Source organism: Pleurodeles waltl, chromosome 11 (assembly GCF_031143425.1).
Source record: "Pleurodeles waltl isolate 20211129_DDA chromosome 11, aPleWal1.hap1.20221129, whole genome shotgun sequence".
Lineage (NCBI taxonomy): Eukaryota > Metazoa > Chordata > Amphibia > Caudata > Salamandridae > Pleurodeles > Pleurodeles waltl.
Window position 1 is genome coordinate 642,522,462 of NC_090450.1, and position 18,709 is coordinate 642,541,170.

The following is an 18,709-nucleotide window of genomic DNA, read 5'->3' on the forward strand; positions in this document are numbered from 1 at the left end:
TAGATGTGCTATAGGCGACCAATCCCATGATGAAATGGAAATTGGCAGTGTAATCATAATAAAGTTAAGATTGGCTGGACAGACTCCTCAGCATGCATTAACCCATATTTGACTTTAGCACACATGTGCCCACTCAAATATCTTGATAGTCTACACACAAGAATGGGTAACAGTCAATGTACTCATTAAATACCCAAAAGAGAAACAGAGAAACAATATACTTCCATTAGAATTATCAGCACCATTAAGAAATGATATAATTATAGGCCTGCACTGCCCGAATTCATGGTTAGTGCACACATGAGTATATGAATGCCTGTCCAATTCAGAATGCAGGAATGACTCAGTTTGAGTCTGCACCTAATGTACAGACACCTGCACAATTTGTGAATCAGAGACAGAAAATGAAAATGTATTCACCAGTAATGACACTGCAGAATGACACCCCAAATACGTCATGCTTTTGGTACTGTATTAACTGGTCATTGTAAAGGATTATTGTTCCCACAAAGTCAGTCAAATTTGTCAGGACCAGAAGCATTAACAGTTGCCCAAAACATAGGTCTAGTAGTTTTATTGTATGCCCTGGGTCATAATGAGAGTGGCCTCCAGATTTCTAATCCAGTATCAATAATGAATTTGCCTTTTGGAACTAATTCAGAAATGGAGAGGCTGAGCACTACAGTGCTAGCCATGGCCCCTATGAATTATTTTGGTTCAAACAAGACTCATAGTGGAGTTGGTCCATTGATTGATGTGACATGTCCCCCCATGCTCTGTGGGATCATCTGTGATTACTCAAGAGCAGGTTAGGAGAGCCCCATGTAATGTACCACAGTTTGTGTCCACAAGCAATGACAGTAGCTTGCAAGGTTTGACAACCCAACACTTGACTGAATGTGATTTCATGCAAATGTGCTTTTTGTGAACTGTCGCACCAGCGTTTGAGGTTCTGTTGTACCATTTTGCAAAATGACAAGGCTCCTTTTAGAATCTCAGATTATTGTTTTCATTAAGACTCTCTAATGAGGACGAAATTCCACCAATGCACTTCAATCTGAGAGAAATCAAGTTTTATTAATAAACTAGTGGCATAGAAGTAGCATATGGCAGCTAATAAATCTGTAGTTTTAAAGGTCTAACAAAGAAAATACCATAGAGATGAAAATGCACATGTTTAAATTGTGGTGGACATTTGTGCTTACCATGCGTATTTTGAGGTGGATGGATGTTGGGTGTGTGGTTGGCGGCGTTTGTGTACTTTGGGAGGGGGCGTCACAGACACACTGGGAGAGGACACAGGGGACGTGTAAATGGGAGTGGAGGTGGTGAGTGCAGGTGAGCAGCTTGGGGTGCTGGGTGCTGGGTGTCCTTGTGCGATTCATGGTGCCTGTAGATGTGGTGCATGGAGGTGTGTGTGTAGACAAGACTGGGAGGGAGGAGGGAGAAGAGGAGGAGGGGGACACAGTGGAGGCAGTGGATGTTGCTGTGTCTGTATGTAGGTGAGGCTTGCGTGAGTGTCTGTGGGTTGTGCGGTGCCTATGTTTGCTTGAGCTACTTGTGTGTGCTGACTTGTGTGCATGCTGGTCTATAGGTGTGCTTGGGATGGGCTGGGGTACAGGGGAGTGGGTCTGGGTGGAGGAGGTTGGAGGGGGGAGGCTAGACACAGGGCCAATGGCTGCCATCAGTGCTGAGGCCAGAGATTGCAGGGTTCGCTGAAGGACAGCCTGACCAGAATGAATGCCCTCCAGGAATGCATTACCGTGTTGCAACTCTCGTTCTACACCCTGGATGGCATTCACAATGGTAGACTGCCCAACAGTGAGTGACTTGAGGAGGTCAATGTCCTCCTCACTGAGGGCAGCAGGGGTGACTGGGGCAGGGCGGTGCTGGTAGGGGAGGTGGCGGCTGTACCTGTAGAAGTGGGGTGCACAGATGGTGCCACCACCACAAGGGAGCCCCCATCGGCGGATGAGTCCGTGTTGCTGGTTGGTGATCCGGTGGCCGACGTGAAGCTCCCCTCGCCCTCTGTCCCACTGGTGCATTCTGAGTCTGTGGTGTGGCCCTCCATGGCCATCTGGGATGCAGCTCCCTCGTGCTCCGGTGCCACTGTACCTCCGCCTGATGATGCTGATGTACAAAAGAACAGGGAGAGCAGAAAAAGGGGGGGGGGGCAAAAGAAAGACAGGAAGACAGGTTGAGTGCATGGTATACCGCTACCGTTGGCGGACAAGACAGACACAGCAGCCTCCTGCATTACGCCATGCTCCTGCCCTCTGCATATGCAATTTATGGGATATGGCCTACATGGCAATGGTGGACATCTGCACACATGGATGCCACAGGGGCAACTATACCTCGACTTGGCACTCTACTGAGGTGTGGTAGAGTGCCACATGGGCTGCATTACAGAGGGGCCTAGTCTCCATGTTTCTGGCTGGCCTAGGTACACCCACAGGCTTCCTCCCCCACCCAGACCCCTCTACTGTGCGCAAAGTCCGCAGAATGAGGTTGTACTCACCCCCTTGTGTCTGCTGTGATGCCCTCAAGCGCCCATCCAACTCCGGGGAGGCCACCACCAGGATCCGGAACATCAGGGGGGTCATGGTGCGACGGGCACCCCTCCCATGTTGGGAGGCCATCCCCAGCTGAGCCTCTGCCGTCTTCTTCCCATCTTTTCCGGCAGTGGGTGCCCTGTCTCTGGTGGGCCCCCAGGGTCCGGACCTCCTTGGCGATGGCACGCCAAATGTCCCTCTTCTGGTGGGCGCTGACCTACATGACATGCACAAGGGAAGAGGAACAGTCATTACCAACTGCACCGTCAATGTGAGTGGCCCCCTCCCTTCTCTGGCCATGTGGCCCATTCATTCACATGCATTAATGTTCTATGAACTCTGCCCCCTTCCCTCTTCCAACCAGCCCTCTCCACCACCCAGGCCTAGCCCATACAACGTGCTCCCTGTGTACTAACCTGTTGGTCTGGAGGACCGTAGAGTAGCGTGTACTGGGGGAGGACCCCGTCTACCAGTTTCTCCAACTCCTGAGCAGTGAAGGCAGGGGCCCTTTCCCCAGACGCAGCAGCCATCGTCGCTTCCAGACCGAGGTCACAGCAGCACTTGCAGTGTAGGTCCTCTCCTGTCGAAGGTCAGGTATCTAGTGATTGAACAGATAGATGGCGGTGACGTCCGCGGCGGTGACGTCCGTGGCGGTGCGCATCATCACCGCCGGCGCACCTGTTCATTGGCTCCTGGGACCCATAGGGTCCAATGTTAACCAATGCAGCATTGTGCCGTGGTCTACGACCGCCTACCGCGATGGTGTGCAACGTCAGCGCTGTTACCCCCACAATCCCATTGTCCCAGTTTAGAGGTCAGGCAGCCGCCATTTCAGGGGCCCACATGGCTTAATTTACCTCTGCGTCACACATAGCTAGGCCTACACTCAACACACATACAGGAAGAGTTTTGTGATTGGTGTAGTCTTGTGTGTAACTGTGGGTACATACCTGGATGAAAAATGACTGATTCGTCGCTATTGTCCTTCGTAGTCAGCTGGGACATGTGAGAAGATGGCAGAATCCTCCGGTGTATCGACCGCTGGTGGACCTGTTGACAATGGAAGAGCGACATGTCATCGTAACCTACCGGTTTGACCGTGCCACAATCCAGGAACTATGTACCCAGTTGGAGCCAGACCTGATGTCACCAATCCGCCATCCGAATGGAATCCCCCCTGACGTGCAGGTGCTGTCAGTGCTCCATTTCCTTGCAAGTGGGTCATTCCAGACAACAGTGGCCATGGCTTCAGGGATGTCCTAGCCTATATTTTTCCCACGTTTTGTCCAGAGTGTTGTCTGCCCTGCTGAAACACGTAAGGAGATACATCATTTTCCCTGAGGTGGAAGATTTGGCTACAGTGAAAGGTGACTTCTATGCCCTTGGACATATCCCCAACATCATAGGTGCCATTGATGGGACCCATGTAGCTCTGGTCCCCCCCCACAAGAGTGAACAGGTGTACAGAAACAGGAAGAGTTATCATTCCATGAATGTTCAGATGGTCTGTTTGGCAGGTAAATGCTATGTTCCCTGACTCAGTGCATGACGCCTACATCCTGCGGAATAGCAGCATCCCTGATATGATGGCTCAACTCTAGAGGCACCGTGTATGGCTATTGGGGGACTCTGGTTACCCCAACCTGTCATGGCTATTGACCCAAGTGAGGAATCCCAGGGCAGAGGAACGGTACAATGAGGCCCATGGGCGGACTAGGAGGGTGATCGAATGCACCTTCGGCCTCCTGAAGGCCAGGTTCAGGTGCCTCCATATGACAGGTGGTTCCCTATTCTACTCACCGAAGAAGGTGTGCAAGATCATCATCGCCTGTTCGATGCTTCATAATTTGGCTTTGCAACGCCAGGTGCCTTTTCTGCAGGAGGATGGTCCAGATGACGGTGTTGTGGCAGCTGTGGAGCCTGTGGAGCCTGTGGACAGTGATGAGGAGGAAGCTGAGGAAGAAGACAACGACAACAGGGAGTCAGTCATACAGCAATATTTGCAGTGAGACACAGGTGAGAACATTTTCATTTTTACCATTACATTAACTTTCACACGTCTACCTCTATCCTGTCTGTCGATTTTAACCAGTATTTGGTAACTGAGTTGTACCTTTCCATTACGGTTTCACAGGTGTGGTTACCAACGTGTGTCATCTGCTTGCATCCTTCAAGGACTTGTGATGTGTGACAGGTATGTTGGCTTTACAATGGGAAACGCATTATGACTCTGTCATTGATAATACATATTTACAATATCACAGACTGACTCCAGATTGTTTTGTGTTTCAAGGGTGTTTATTGAAGTGCCCAGAAATGGGAGGGGGTTGTAAAATGAGGATGGGTGATGGCGGAGGAATGTCCATGGCAGAGTCCAGTCTATTAGTCTCACAGGTGCACTGCCCATCTGGGCACAGGAAGTGGAGCTGGGGCAGTTCAAGTATGGACAGGGTAATAAAGTGGGTCAGTGGGAGGACAATCAGGGTGGTCTCATTTCCTGGCTGGTGTTTTGCCATCTTGCTCTGTCCTGTTCCTTGCTCTCAGGGACTGCTTGTGTGGTGGTTGTCCGTCTGCAGGGGGTGGGGTGCTGGTGTGGTGGTCCTGTGGCAGTGCGTCCTGTCCACTAGCGCCGGCGGAGGCGGTGGGCAGTTCATCGTCCTGGCTAGTGTCAGGGGCCCCTTGGAGTGCCACAGTGTCCCTCAGGGTCTGCTGTATGTCCTTCAGCACCCCTACGATGGTGCCCAGGGCGGAGCTGAGGGTGCTGAGCTCCTCCCTGAACCCCAAATACTGGTCTTCCTGCAGGCGCTGGGTCTCCTGAAACTTTGCCAGGATCGTCGCCATCGTCTCCTAGGAGTGGTGGTATACTCCCATGATGGAGGAGAGGGCCTCGTGGAGAGTGGGTTCCCTTGGCCTGTACGCCCCCTGTCGCACAGCAGCCCTGCCAGTTCCCCTGTGTTCCTGGGCCTCCGTCCCCTGGACCGTGTGCCCACTACCACTGCCCCCAGGTCCCTTTTGTTGTTGGGGTGGTGGGTTATCCTGGGTTCCCTGTATTGGTGGACACACCGCTGATTGACCTGTCCTGGGTAGGGAGGTTTGGGCCCACTGGGTGGGTGCTGTGCTGGTGTTACCAGAGGGTGGAAGGTCAGTGTTGGGCTGTGCCTGTGCAAGGGGAACCCACTGTCCCGAGGCCCACGATTGTCCGGGCTGGTCATCAGGATCCAGTAGGGCAGAGCTGCTATCGTCCCTGTTGGCCTCTTCTGGGGGTGGAGTGGTGTTGTCTGGACCCTCTGGTGTGGTGACGGTCCTTCGGGTTCCTTCAGGGGCATACGAGCATGATTAATGCATTTGTGTGTGTGATGGTGTGCAAAGGGTGGGTTTCTGTGTACCCCAGTGCAGGCATTCCTGTGTGGGGGCTTGTGTGATGATGGTTAGGGGGTTGTTCTGGGTATGTGCAGTGGGCATGCTTTAGTGCTGGGTGTCCATGCTTAGTTGTGTCATGCAGGGCTTGGTGTTGGGATGGGTGGTTTGTGTTATTAGTACAATAGTGAGGATTTCGGGTGATGGGGAGGGGATTAGGGTGGGGTTGTGTGATAGCATGCAGGTAGGGTGGGGGATATGATAGTTAAGATTTGACTTACTAGTGTCCCATCCTCCACCGATTCCTCCGAGGCCCTCTGGATGCATGATGGTCAAGACTTGCTCCTCCCATGTTGTTAGTTGTGGGGGAGGAGGTGGGGGTCTGCCACCAGTCCGCTGAACCGCGATGTTGTGCCTGGAGACCGTTGAACGCGCCTTCCCCCGTAGGTCGTTCCACCTCTTCCTGATGTCCTCCCTATTTCTTGGGTGCTGTCCCACAGCGTTGACCCTGTCCACGATTCTTCGCCATAGCTCCATCTTCCTGGCTATGGAGGTGTGCTGTACCGGTGAGCCAAATAGCTGTGGCTCTACCCAGATGATTTCCTCCACCATGACCCTGAGCTCCTCCTCGGAGAAGCGGGGGTGTCTTTGGCGTGACATGGGGTGGTGCGTGTGATGTGTGGGGCGGTGTGAGTGTTGATGTGTGTGGTGATGTGTAGTGGTGTGTGGTGTTTTGTGCGTGGATGTGGTGTGGGTGATGGTGTTGTGTGCCTCTGTATGGTGGTGTTGTCTTGGCAGTGCTGTGTCTCTGGCCTTCGTCCGTGAATTGTGGTCGTAGGGGTTTGTGGGTGTGTGTTTTATATTGAGTTGGGTGTGTGGGAGTGGTGTTTGTATGTGTATCAGGTGTGTGTATTTGGAATTGTCCAATGTGGCAGTGTTTTGGAGATGTGTGTGTATTTTGAGCGCGGCGGTGTGTACTGCCAATGGAATACCGCGGTTGAAAGACCGCCGCGTGGATTTGTGGGTCGTAATAGCATAGGCGTGTTTCTGTTGGCGTGGAGGTGGAGGTTTTGTTTTCGCCACTTTAACTCTGACCTTTGGTGTGGCGGAGTTGTGTGGGTGTCTGTATTTCGGCGGATTCCGAGATGTGTGTCATAATAGCTGTGGTGGACTACCGCCGCCGCAGCGGTGTATTGGCGGTCTTCTGCACGGCGGTAAGCGCCTTTTACCGCCAATGTTGTAATGAGCCCCTATATCCCTGCTGATTAACTTTTCATCATAATATCTTAGTCCTACTGTTTAAAGCATGAGATTTTCCAAAATGTCAAAAAGTGCTATGCAAAAACCCTTTATTCAGTGAAGAACTCAATGTCTGCCCAATAAAATGATGTATTCAACGGAAATCAACATGCAAGTAGAGTCGAACTCTTTTTCTTTTGATCACATATGGTGTGGCGACAGCTGTGCTGCTAAGTAGGAAAGCCAGACCATAAAATGAAGCAGTAACAGCAAGCGCTAATTAGCAACACAGCTTTTCTACATGCATGCAGACTAAGGGGGTCATTCTGACCCCGGCGGTCTGAGACCGCCGGGGCCAGGGTCGGCGGGAGCACCGCCGACAGGCCGGCGGTGCCCTGCAGGGCATTCTGACCGCGGCGGTTCAGCCGCGGTCAGAAGTGGCAAACCGGCGGTCTTCCGCCGGTTTACCGCTGCCCTTAGAATCCCCCATGGCGGCGCAGCTTGCTTGCTGCGCCGCCATGGGGGATTCTGACACCCCCTACCGCCATCCTGTTCCTGGCGGTTCGCCCGCCAGGAACAGGATGGCGGTAGGGGGTGCCGCGGGGCCCCTGGGGGCCTCTGCCGTGCCCATGCCAATGGCATGGGCACGGCAGGGGCCCCCGTAAGAGGGCCCCGCAAAGTATTTCAGTGTCTGCTAAGCAGACACTGAAATACGCGACGGGTGCAAACTGCACCCGTCGCACCCCTGCAACTACGCCGGCTCAATTCTGAGCCGGCGTCCTCGTTGCAGGGGCATTTCCTCTGGGCCGGCGGGCGCTCTTTTGGAGAGCGCCCGCCGGCCCAGAGGAAATGTCTAAATGGCCGCCACGGTCTTTTGACCGCGGTGCGGTCATTCAGCGGCGGTACCTTGGCGGACGGCCTCCGCCGTCCGCCAGGGTCAAAATCAGGCCCTAACTGTGATAACTCCCACAAAAACAGGCATTTGCAATGCAATGGGTCTCATATTTGCTCGAGTTAAAGCTATTAGCATTGTAAACTCCTAGCTGGACTTTTCTTGCCACATAAACTGAAAATGAAAAGTAAAACAGTTTCACATATGCAGGCTGATGGCGGCCATGAGCTCAAAGCAGACACACAAAAGGGAACAGAAGTTTGTTTGCAGTGAAATGTATTGGCAAAACCGGCAAAATTGCAATTATCCATATAACCGGCAACAGTGCAAGTATCAATGTAACAGGGTCGATGTCATGCAAATTGCTCGACTACTGCCCAGCGAGATCGCACTGCCTGCGAAACAAAGGGAAGAAGTGGTTCAGAAACCATACAGAAAACATTGTGCATCGCATGTTTTCAGTAGCTGGCCGCTGTGCTCGAGGCAGGCTAAACACAGGTAAAGGCATGACGTATGAATGCCTTTTACTAATTAAATCAAGCTAATTTTAAAAGACAATCCCATGAAGCAACCAAAGTGATGGGCTTGACATGGGTGTGTTTAAAAGCCCACAGAGAGATTACACCAGGGCAGAGCGCTTTGTGCTCAACCCTAAACAGGGTTAGCTCTTTCACGTGTATTCCCAATCAATCAATCAATCAATCATGGTATTTATAAAGCGCGCTATGTACCCGTCAGGGTTTCGAGGCGCTGAGGGGGGGGGAGCGCTGCTGGATTAGCGGTCGAAGAGCCAGGTCTTGAGGAGCCTTCTGAATGTGAGGAGGTCCTGGGTCTGGCAAAGAGATGTGGGGAGAGAGTTCCAGGTCTTGGCGGCGAGGAAGGAGAAGGATCTGCCGCCGGATGTCTTGCGCTGGATTCGGGGTACGATGGCGAGGGCGAGGTTGGCGGATCGGAGTTGACGTGTTGGAGTGTAGAAGTTGAGTCTGGTGTTGAGGTAGGAGGGTCCGGTGTTGTGAAGTGCCTTGTGAGCGTGGGTCAGGAGTTTGAAGGTTATCCTCTTGTCTACCGGGAGCCAGTGGAGTTCCTTTAGGTGAGGGGAGATGTGACTTCGGCGAGGTATGTTGAGGATCAGTCGGGCGGAGGCATTTTGGATACGTTGGAGGCGTTTGATGTCTTTGGTTGGTATGCCTGTGTAGAGTGCGTTGCCGTAGTCAAGTCTGCTGCTGACGAGGGCCTGGGTTACCGTCTTTCTGGTTTCTGTTGGAATCCACTTGAAGATTCTGCGGAGCATTCGAAGGGTGTTGAAACAGGAGGAGGAGACGGCGCTGACCTGTTTGGACATGGTGAGGGCGGAGTCCAGGATGAAGCCGAGGTTTCTTGCGTGGCTGGCAGGGGTGGGTGGGAGTCCGAGGACGGAGGGCCACCATGAGTCGTTCCAGGCCGAGGGGGTGCGTCCGAGGATGAGGACTTCCGTCTTGTCGGAGTTGAGTTTCAGGCGACTGTTGTTCATCCAATCGGCGATGGATTTTAGTCCCTCGTGGAGGTTTGTTTTGGCGGTGAGCGGGTCTTTGGTCAGGGAGAGGACGAGCTGGGTATCGTCGGCGTAGGAGATGATGCTGAGGTGGTGTTGGCGGGCCAGTTGAGCGAGGGGGGCCATGTCCCCTCCTGTTTCTCTGGCACAGCCTTACCACGGAATGCTATGATGTGTATAAATGGGTTTATTAAGAGCAGAGGTGAATTCTATAAAAACAGCATGAGAAGTGTGGTCCTGAGCATACATGAGTGTGGCATCAGTGAGTGTTGGGCATATTAAAACGCATAACTAAACAGAAAATATATTTTTTAACTATTTTGTTGAACTTTCATATAGTCGTTTCTAATGTAATGCACACCGCTTATGTGAAAAACAAATACAAATTAAACTAAGCTTCACAGAGCAACATACCCCCTTCTTTGCTTTTAACTTGAAGTAACTCAAGGTTGTCATAAACAGTGAAGGAAAGGTTATTTACCAAAGGTGCGGTTTTGGTAAAAGTTAAAAAGCTTGGGATTGTGGTTCCAAATAGATCCCGCCCAGTTCAACTCCTGATTAAGAGACTGCTTGCAGAGGATTGGGAGTTTCTGTGTCAGGCTGAGCAGAGGGCATGTCTGTTCCTGAAAGGGGAGATGTACCCTTTGTTCTCTTATCTGTGGCTGATAAATCCACGTTTGTACAGGCAAGTTCAGTCTTCTTTTTAGCAAGAGGTGACATCTTTGAAATGTAGCTCCTGGAACAAAAGTTGTTGAAGAATGGAGGTTCTTTAATGTATTTCTTAACAAAATGAGAGCTAGTGACCTTACCTAGGGCAAGTAGTTCCCTTTCAGTATGTTCTGTACATTAGCTTCTTCCACCGTTGCAGCCATCAGTGAATTTATGCATGAGGTATCCAGGTAGTTAGTCAAACATTCCTATGGCAAGTGGAAGCGTGGAAGCTGACCTTCCGGGTCAGCCGCGGACATGCATCCGCCCGACAACTAGACCAACACACTTTATTACATCAGGCAGATTGTGTTAGTGCAACACTATTGTCTCCAAGTGAGAAATGATTTGTTCTGCATAAAAAAGCTGCAACAAGCAAAGTCACATCGACAATGGCAAAGGTGTCTTGCAAAGAGTGTTGATGGGCTGTGAATTACTTTTTCACACGTCTTGAGAGGAAGAGAAAAGCTCCATGAGTGTGTCAAATATGGATGAGGAGAGTCAGATGACTGGAAAGTTGTCTGTTACAGTGACCTAGTCATCCATTAAGTCTCTTGCTGTTTCTACCCATTTCCTGTTCTATCTACTATACCCCTCTAAATTTGCACCCACTCACACTCTTTCAAACCCATCACATGGACGGTTCTTTTTCTCGGTGAAGCATCTAATCATTGTGTAAACTTGTGGCCAGGGCTTTAAATAAGAAGCTAATGTCCGGTATTGAGTTTTGGCACTTCTTTAATTTGAAAAGGTAGAATAACTGCACTTCTCACCACTGGTGCAATACATTTAATTGGAGGCTAACAGCACTTTTCTCGAGCAAGCAGGTATTCTGCAGTGTGAGTACCAGCACTTCTTTATTTGCATTTAAACCACTGCTTGCGACCCAACGTCTGTACATGAAGTAAAGGGAGGGAGAGCCCAGGCTATGAATAACTTCCAAGTAGGGCCTAGTGCAGTTAAAAAGAATCTCTCAAACCATCAAAAATGCAAATCCATACCATACCTCCTGAAATTTCTGGCTCAGACATTCATATCCATGTGTTGACAAGAAAGACTAGTTCAGACGGCCTGACTCACTAATCCATATCCAATGCTGGAAAACCAGATAGAACACAGAAAATAAAATAGAATGAGGATTTCATGGGCTGAACCAATTGCTGAAATGAAGAATGAGGAACTTCTTTGGGTTAGTAGATTTAATCTCACTACAAAGGTGTAGAAAATAAAGGAAAACTCATTCTTGCAAACTACAATCTGAGAGCCTTGTATTCTTTTAGGTAAACAGCTAAAATCTCACTGGTTAAATTGAGAGAATATCTCATCAAAGACCAACTCTACGTAGCATGAAAGAATTAGCACGGGGTCTAGAGGAGACCCACACGTGATTGATTCCAAAATGGCAGCAAGGGAAAAAAATGTGAGTTTAAACATTCCAGGAAGAGCCTTTTGGTGTGAAAGAGAAAACATGGAGGAAGTGATAATGCTCAAACACCAAGATCAAAGAAAGACCATTCTGAGCCACGCATGAATTTTCAGTACCACTGACCACCACTAGGAGTCCTTATTTTTGATCCATGCCTCATTCTGACAACAGTTGAAACGCAAATTTGAATGTACTTGTTGATGCATTGCAAACATTCGAATAAATTAAGCTAAGAGATTCCATCATTCTCTCTCTGAGGCAGTGAAAATGTATGAGAAGCTTCCATGAATGTCTTAAGGCTTCATAACGACTTTGGTGGTTTGACGGTAAGACTGCTGCAGTGGGGGCTGCCAAAAGACAGCCATGTTGTCAGTGATCTGTCCACCCTATAAACAGTCACACAGCTGAGTCTGCCAAAAAAAATGCAAAACTGCCAAAACAGTCAGGACACTGGAGGATGGAAAAGAGGTGGTTCCACAACCAGCACCGCCAGCCCGACAAAAAACCTCTGATCATATTACAATCCAAAAATCACGAGAGCAATTCTTCCATGTCAGAAAAACGTTGGCGGTGTGAACTGCAGCGGTCTGAACTCACATCAGTCAGAACACCACACCACATTGGATAGTTTGAATACCCCTCACCTGACACACATCCAATACACCTACACACTACACTGCATAAAACACCCCTACACAGCCCAAAATCCTTTGCAACCAGAAAGCCAAACACAGCCAGAGACAAGCAAAAATGTAAAGATATGGCAAAATAAATCATAGGCACCCCTACACATTTCACTCAGCGCTCATCCCACACCTGGCCAACATACACAACACACAATTCGGTATCCCACACAATACATGGCATGGGTAGTACATGGAATGACAGCACCACAACTCAAAGCAGGCGCTGTTCCACCTGTTAGAAAACAAGACCAGTGTACCACATTTTAAAATGTCTTGCTTGTGAAACTAGCAATCAATGTAACCCCTCTTGAGTGCACCACAGTTTAACAGTCCCTGTAAATGACAGCAATGCTATGGTGCACTACCAGTACTATTACAAGCAACACACAGCAGTGTCCTCTACAAACTGGCCTTTGACAAAAGCTTCCTAACAATGTCATATACTCACTTGGGGGGGCATATGGCAAACTGGATGTACTTGCAGTACATCCATACAGAGCTCTGTCACCATTGTGCATTGTCCAGATCTTAGTTGAATCAATTATGCCATACACATTACTAGGAGAGATATATACAATGTCATGACTATACTCAGACAAGATATGAGGTTATCAGCAGTCATCTAAATGCCAACATACTCCAAGAGCTTAGAGCACACTGGATGCAATAGCAAATCTCAGTGTCTCACATTGCTCTAACCCAGATTTGGAAGCAGATGTTATTGTCAGATCACTGGACCATGTAAAGGCAGTTTGTGCATGCCCATTAGCATGTCTAGTTGTAAAAATTAAACATAATTTGTTGCATCACTTACAAAAACTGTGTGTTCCTCTTTTACTACAGCTAACCTTGCCATTCTCAACATGTAGAGGACACCAGAAACTGACACTGCCCCTCTAGATGTAGGCCCCAGTGAGAAAATACCCCTGGATGTTTGGACACTGAGGACAAAGCTGAACATGTGGTCAGTCAACAATTGTCAGTGAGCCTCACCCTGCCCGCATCAACTCCTCCCAGCCCTGTTGCATCCACATCACAGGCAACCATTTGCCCCCAAACCTGAGTACCATTAACAATGTCTTCATTTGTGTGCCCTCGTACAGGTACCTGAATCTCCTGTTGTCACTCCTGACAATGAAGGTCCTGCCACCAGTGGGAGTGGGTACACTGTGCCAGGAGCACAGGTACGTGGGGGTAGGGTGCGTGGGAGGGTTGGTGTGGGCCAGAGGATGTAGGCTCCAAGGGACACAACTGACTAGGGCACTATCTCCCAAGTTTTGGGAGCCTACCAACATTCCCAAGGTGTGATGGACCAGGTACTGGCCATGTTGGGGGAGATCAGAGAGCTACAGATGGACAACCACCAGGAAGCTGCACAGCAATGACTGGCTTAAAATGTCATCCTGGCTTACATTGCTGGGGTGCTGAGGGACATGAATGCCACCCTGAGTAGGTTTTGCATCCAAAATCAGGCCTCTGTGGCTGCTAGTGGAATGGAGGCCCTGACAGGGTAAGGAAATACCTCAGACACCCTACCCTCTATAACAGAAGAACCCCCTGCAAACATGAACGTCGACCCAGACATACACGAGGGCAGATGCCAAAACCAAACCCACAGCCAGGAAGTGAACCTCTACTGATTGGTTCCCCTTGTGTGGCACAGATACATCCTGTTGACTGTTCTGAAACCTATCACAATTTTCCTATGGTACAAGGAGACTGGACTTGTGTTTCCAAATAGTGATGCAGCTACCCTGATGATTTCATCCACCATGACTGAACCCTTCACTGTTTACTTTGTTTCATTTTTTATTCTTATCATTCATTTTGCTATGCACTCCCCAGTAGATACCACTAACCACAGATCATGCCTTGATTTATCAACCATATACAACTTTCATGTATGACAACAAAATGTTCCTCTCTAATGTAAAACATTTGTCATGGTCATTACACATGCATTGTATACCCTGATACATATTGTATCATATACATGACACAAATCACTTGTAGTATTAATTCCCATATATTTATTCGGAGAATACCCATGCCATGGCTCCAAAATGCCCATACCCCATGAAACAGCCAGATGTCCCATTCATGGAACCTTCCACTTACCATGGTCAGCTATCTGTAGGCTTGCCACTCACTCATGTCAGTCTTCAGACACATGCACAAAGGTCTGATAAGTGGAAACACACTGACATCTATGCACAAGTTATTTCACATACATCACAAACTATTATGATGCTAGAGGGTCTGGATATCACATCATGACATGTGTTAGAAACATATGAACACACAGATTTCACCATTGGAACCACCTCCAATATCGAACTGGGCTTTAGTGTGGAAAAGGACACTACCATCCCACTTTCCTGACAGTCTGTGCATAGAACTCACACACCACAAATCTCATGACAGACGGTACCTGGTTTAATCCATGTTCACGTCACATGTTAGTCTACAAATCCCATCTGCCTGTGACACTGTCTGATATTGCCAAATGAGGATGAACCAAACAGTCAATCTGCAATCTGTATTTGACAAACATAAGGTATAGTCCACATTGATAAGTGAACATTACACTGCCAAATCATATATACAAAGGTGACTTTGCATTTTGAAAACATTAGACTATGTACATAACTGTTCTGTCCACAACTCTAATTAACAATCTGCATGCATATCTGAGTCAAGGGCTTTGGAGCCACGTATCACCTCTCAGAGGGTCATAATAAGAACCATATCTGGCATTCCTACCCTTACCGATACCTCTCTGAATCACTTTTGCTTTTGTGACATCACATCACATACCTTGAGTCAATTGAAGTACTGATTGATGAGATCGGCCCTGATGTTTCCAGCTTTATCCTCGTCATGCTCATCCTCACTTGGCAAATCTGCATTTCTACCCACGGGATCTGCTGGCTCCACCTCATCTGGTATGAATAGTATCTGACGTCTCAGGGCAAGGTTGTGGAGCATGCAGCAGGCATCAATAACGCCTTTTCCTTCCGTGGGTCTCAATGAAGCAGACTTCCCCTGATGTGGTTGGGTACCTCACTGGTGTCAATAACCAAGGACGGTTTGAGTAGTCACAGTCCCCTGTAAGGTATAGTTATACCAATCCAAACATTAATCTTGGACATCCACATATATGGTAGCAGAAAAAAGGTACAGACACACCTGACATATATGACTTACCAACCAGCCAGGTCGTCTCACTATTGTGTCATTTGTAGTGGGATATTGCTGTTCCGCGTGATGAAGGAGTCATAGACTGATCCAGGATATTTTGCACAAACTTCTGAAATGTGGAGGATAGCCAAACAGACCACTTGGACATTGATGGAGTGGAAGTTTTTCCTGTTCCTATATGCCTGTTCATAGGCACTTGGAGGAAACAAGGCTACATGGGTGCCAACTATGGCTCCAACCACATGTGGACTGTGTCCCAAAGCATAAAAATCACCCTTCACATGGCCAAAATCCTCACATTGAGGAAATCTGATGTAGATGCCCATGTGTATCAACAATGCAGACAGTACAGCCTTCAAAAACCAGACTGAACCTGGGCTGAGACATCCCTGCAGTTAGGGCCACTGTATGGTGAAAGAACCCAGTGACCAGGAAGTGTGACATGGGCATGACTTGGAGAATGGGAGGTATGCTATTGGGATTGTGAATGGCAGACATCAGATTTGGCTCCAACTGATGACAGAGATCCATGATTATCTGCCTTTCCAGGCAATATATTTGGATAACGTCACTCCCCCATGGTGTGCAGGTCTGCTAGTAGACGTTTTGCTGGATTTGCTCTTCTCATGCCAGGGTAACTATGTGGGACAACACCAGAATGTATGTGAATGACTCAATCTATACATCATAAGTATAATCACACCAACATCACTCATAAATCTACATTATGTCACCTGAAATAGTGAAAAAGTTGAACACATACCTAGGCACCATTTGGCTAATTACTATACTCAAATCACCTAACCACTTGCATGTTCTTTTAATGGAGAAACATATATTTGACCGTAAAAGTGACATCAACTTACTTATCACGTGAAATATATTTCAGCTATACTATGTTCAGATTGTCATTACTCTGCTGACAATACTGTTCCATGTACATAACTCAGGATGAGCAATTTTCACATCCTCTACATATTTCATGCACATTGCTACATGTTTGCATAAAGCCAGCAGTTAACACATTAACATAAATATGATTTTCAGTAAATGACGCACCTTTCACATCCTTTACGTATATATTTGAGTCTTGAAATGTCAGCTGCCTGACCTACAGTACTGGACATCATGAAGTGACCTATCTTCGTCGACGGATGTTGTCAAGGCAGTAGGCGGTCACAACCGCAGTGGACATTGCTATTGGAACACATTGCTGCCTTTGGCGGACTTGGGCCAGTGGCGATATGTCCGCCAACGGTGATGGTCCTATAGGTGGCGGATATGACCGTCATCTTCTGCTGAATCCCTCACTTGACTCCTGACACTGTTGCCAGTCAGACATCCACGACCTGAGCTGCTGTGTACTTCTTCTGGGAGCAATCATGCCACATCCTTCATGTGATAGGGACCCTGCCTTCTCTCCTGAAGAGCTGGGCAAGCTTGTGGAGGAGGTCCTACCCCTGTATGAACAGCTCTACGGTGCACCAGAAGAGCAGGTAAGTGCAATGCACTACCAATGGTTGAAATGTAGAGTGTATGATGATGTTGATGAAATGTGCTGGAATGAAGGATTGAGGTAAGATAAGTGGGTAGATTGACATGTGCACATGTGCATAGGAAGATTTTGGGCCCTGATACATAGTAGGGAGTGTGTGATGTATGTATCCTGATCCACAAAAATACTTTACAACATTACAATTGATGGTGATGTTTGAAAGGGGTGTTTACTTATACCATTTTAAAGACAAGCTTGTGGTCTGGTCACATGTTTCTAGCCAACACCTGGTTCTAGATATGCATGTTGTATGCCTCACTTCACTTCACATATGGACATTCAACAAAAAAGGGGATGTTGGAGGAAGTGTATGTTTGGCTACTTGCACTAACTTTTGTTTTCACTCTACTTGTTTGGGTATGGTGCATGTGGACATGACTTTTTCCTCTTGTCTGTGTCATCCATGCAGGTCAGCGCCCACTAAAAAAGGGGATCTTGGGTGCTATCGCCAAGAAAGTGCAGACCCTGAGGGTCCACAGCCGGCAGACCACCCACGGTAGGAAGTGGTGCAGGGACCTGAGACGGTGAGCCTGGAAGACCGCAGAGGCCTAGCTGCGGATGTCCTCCCAAGCAGGAAGGAATGCCCATCGGACATTAACCCCCCCTAATGGCATGCATATTGGCGGTGAACTACCCTGAGTTGGATGGGCATTTGAGGGCAGCACAGCAGCCACAAGGGGGTAAGTACTGACTTAACACATTGACATCCCTCTTCCAGGCCAGTATATGATGTGAAAGGTGTTGAAATGTGTGAGGCCTTCATGCACATGACAGGTGTCCATTGTATTTAAGGAGTAGGTATGCTATCTGTGGTTGTCTATGGGTAAATGCTGTAGGCTAAGTAGGCCACTATAAGCGTACAGGACTTTGTTTGCAGGTGGAGAATGACTAAGATGAGTAGGTCCACTAAGTATGTATCATCCTTTTCTACATCACTATTGGTACATGTGTTGGTGACATGTGTTTAGACTTTATCATACCCCAAATCTTGATATGCCAAATAGAGCAGGTGCATGTTTTCAATTTTCAGTTTGTGAACTCTGTGACATGAAATGGTTTTGGCATGTATACAACATGCTGTCTGGTGTTTAGCATATGATAAAGTTCCTTTCCTGTGACATGACATAAGGTGATATTGTAATTGTGTGGGGGTTTGGTGTATGGGATATGTGGAAATCAATGTTACCACTATTTCCCATAGCTTGGTTTTTAGTTTGACTGTGTTGCTGTGTATAGGAACCCAGATTCTTGTTACCAAGTCAGCTGTAATTAAATTGTTAGTGTGATAGCTCTACGCATATGATGGTATTGTAGATGTGAGATAGGTGGCTTATGTGGTGTGTAACATTGTTGTTATATAAGGGTGTGGATTGTATTTTGTTGCAACATTATGTTGCCTCAAAACTATTTCTCCTGGGGGTGTAGTACACCTAGATGTAATGTTCATGATGTGTACAGTGTGATGTAAGTGTATAAAAAGAATTTGATACCCCTACCTCCCTTTCTGTTTTCCAGCATCAGCATTGGCAGGTGAAGGCGATGTGGCAGAGCCGAGTGGG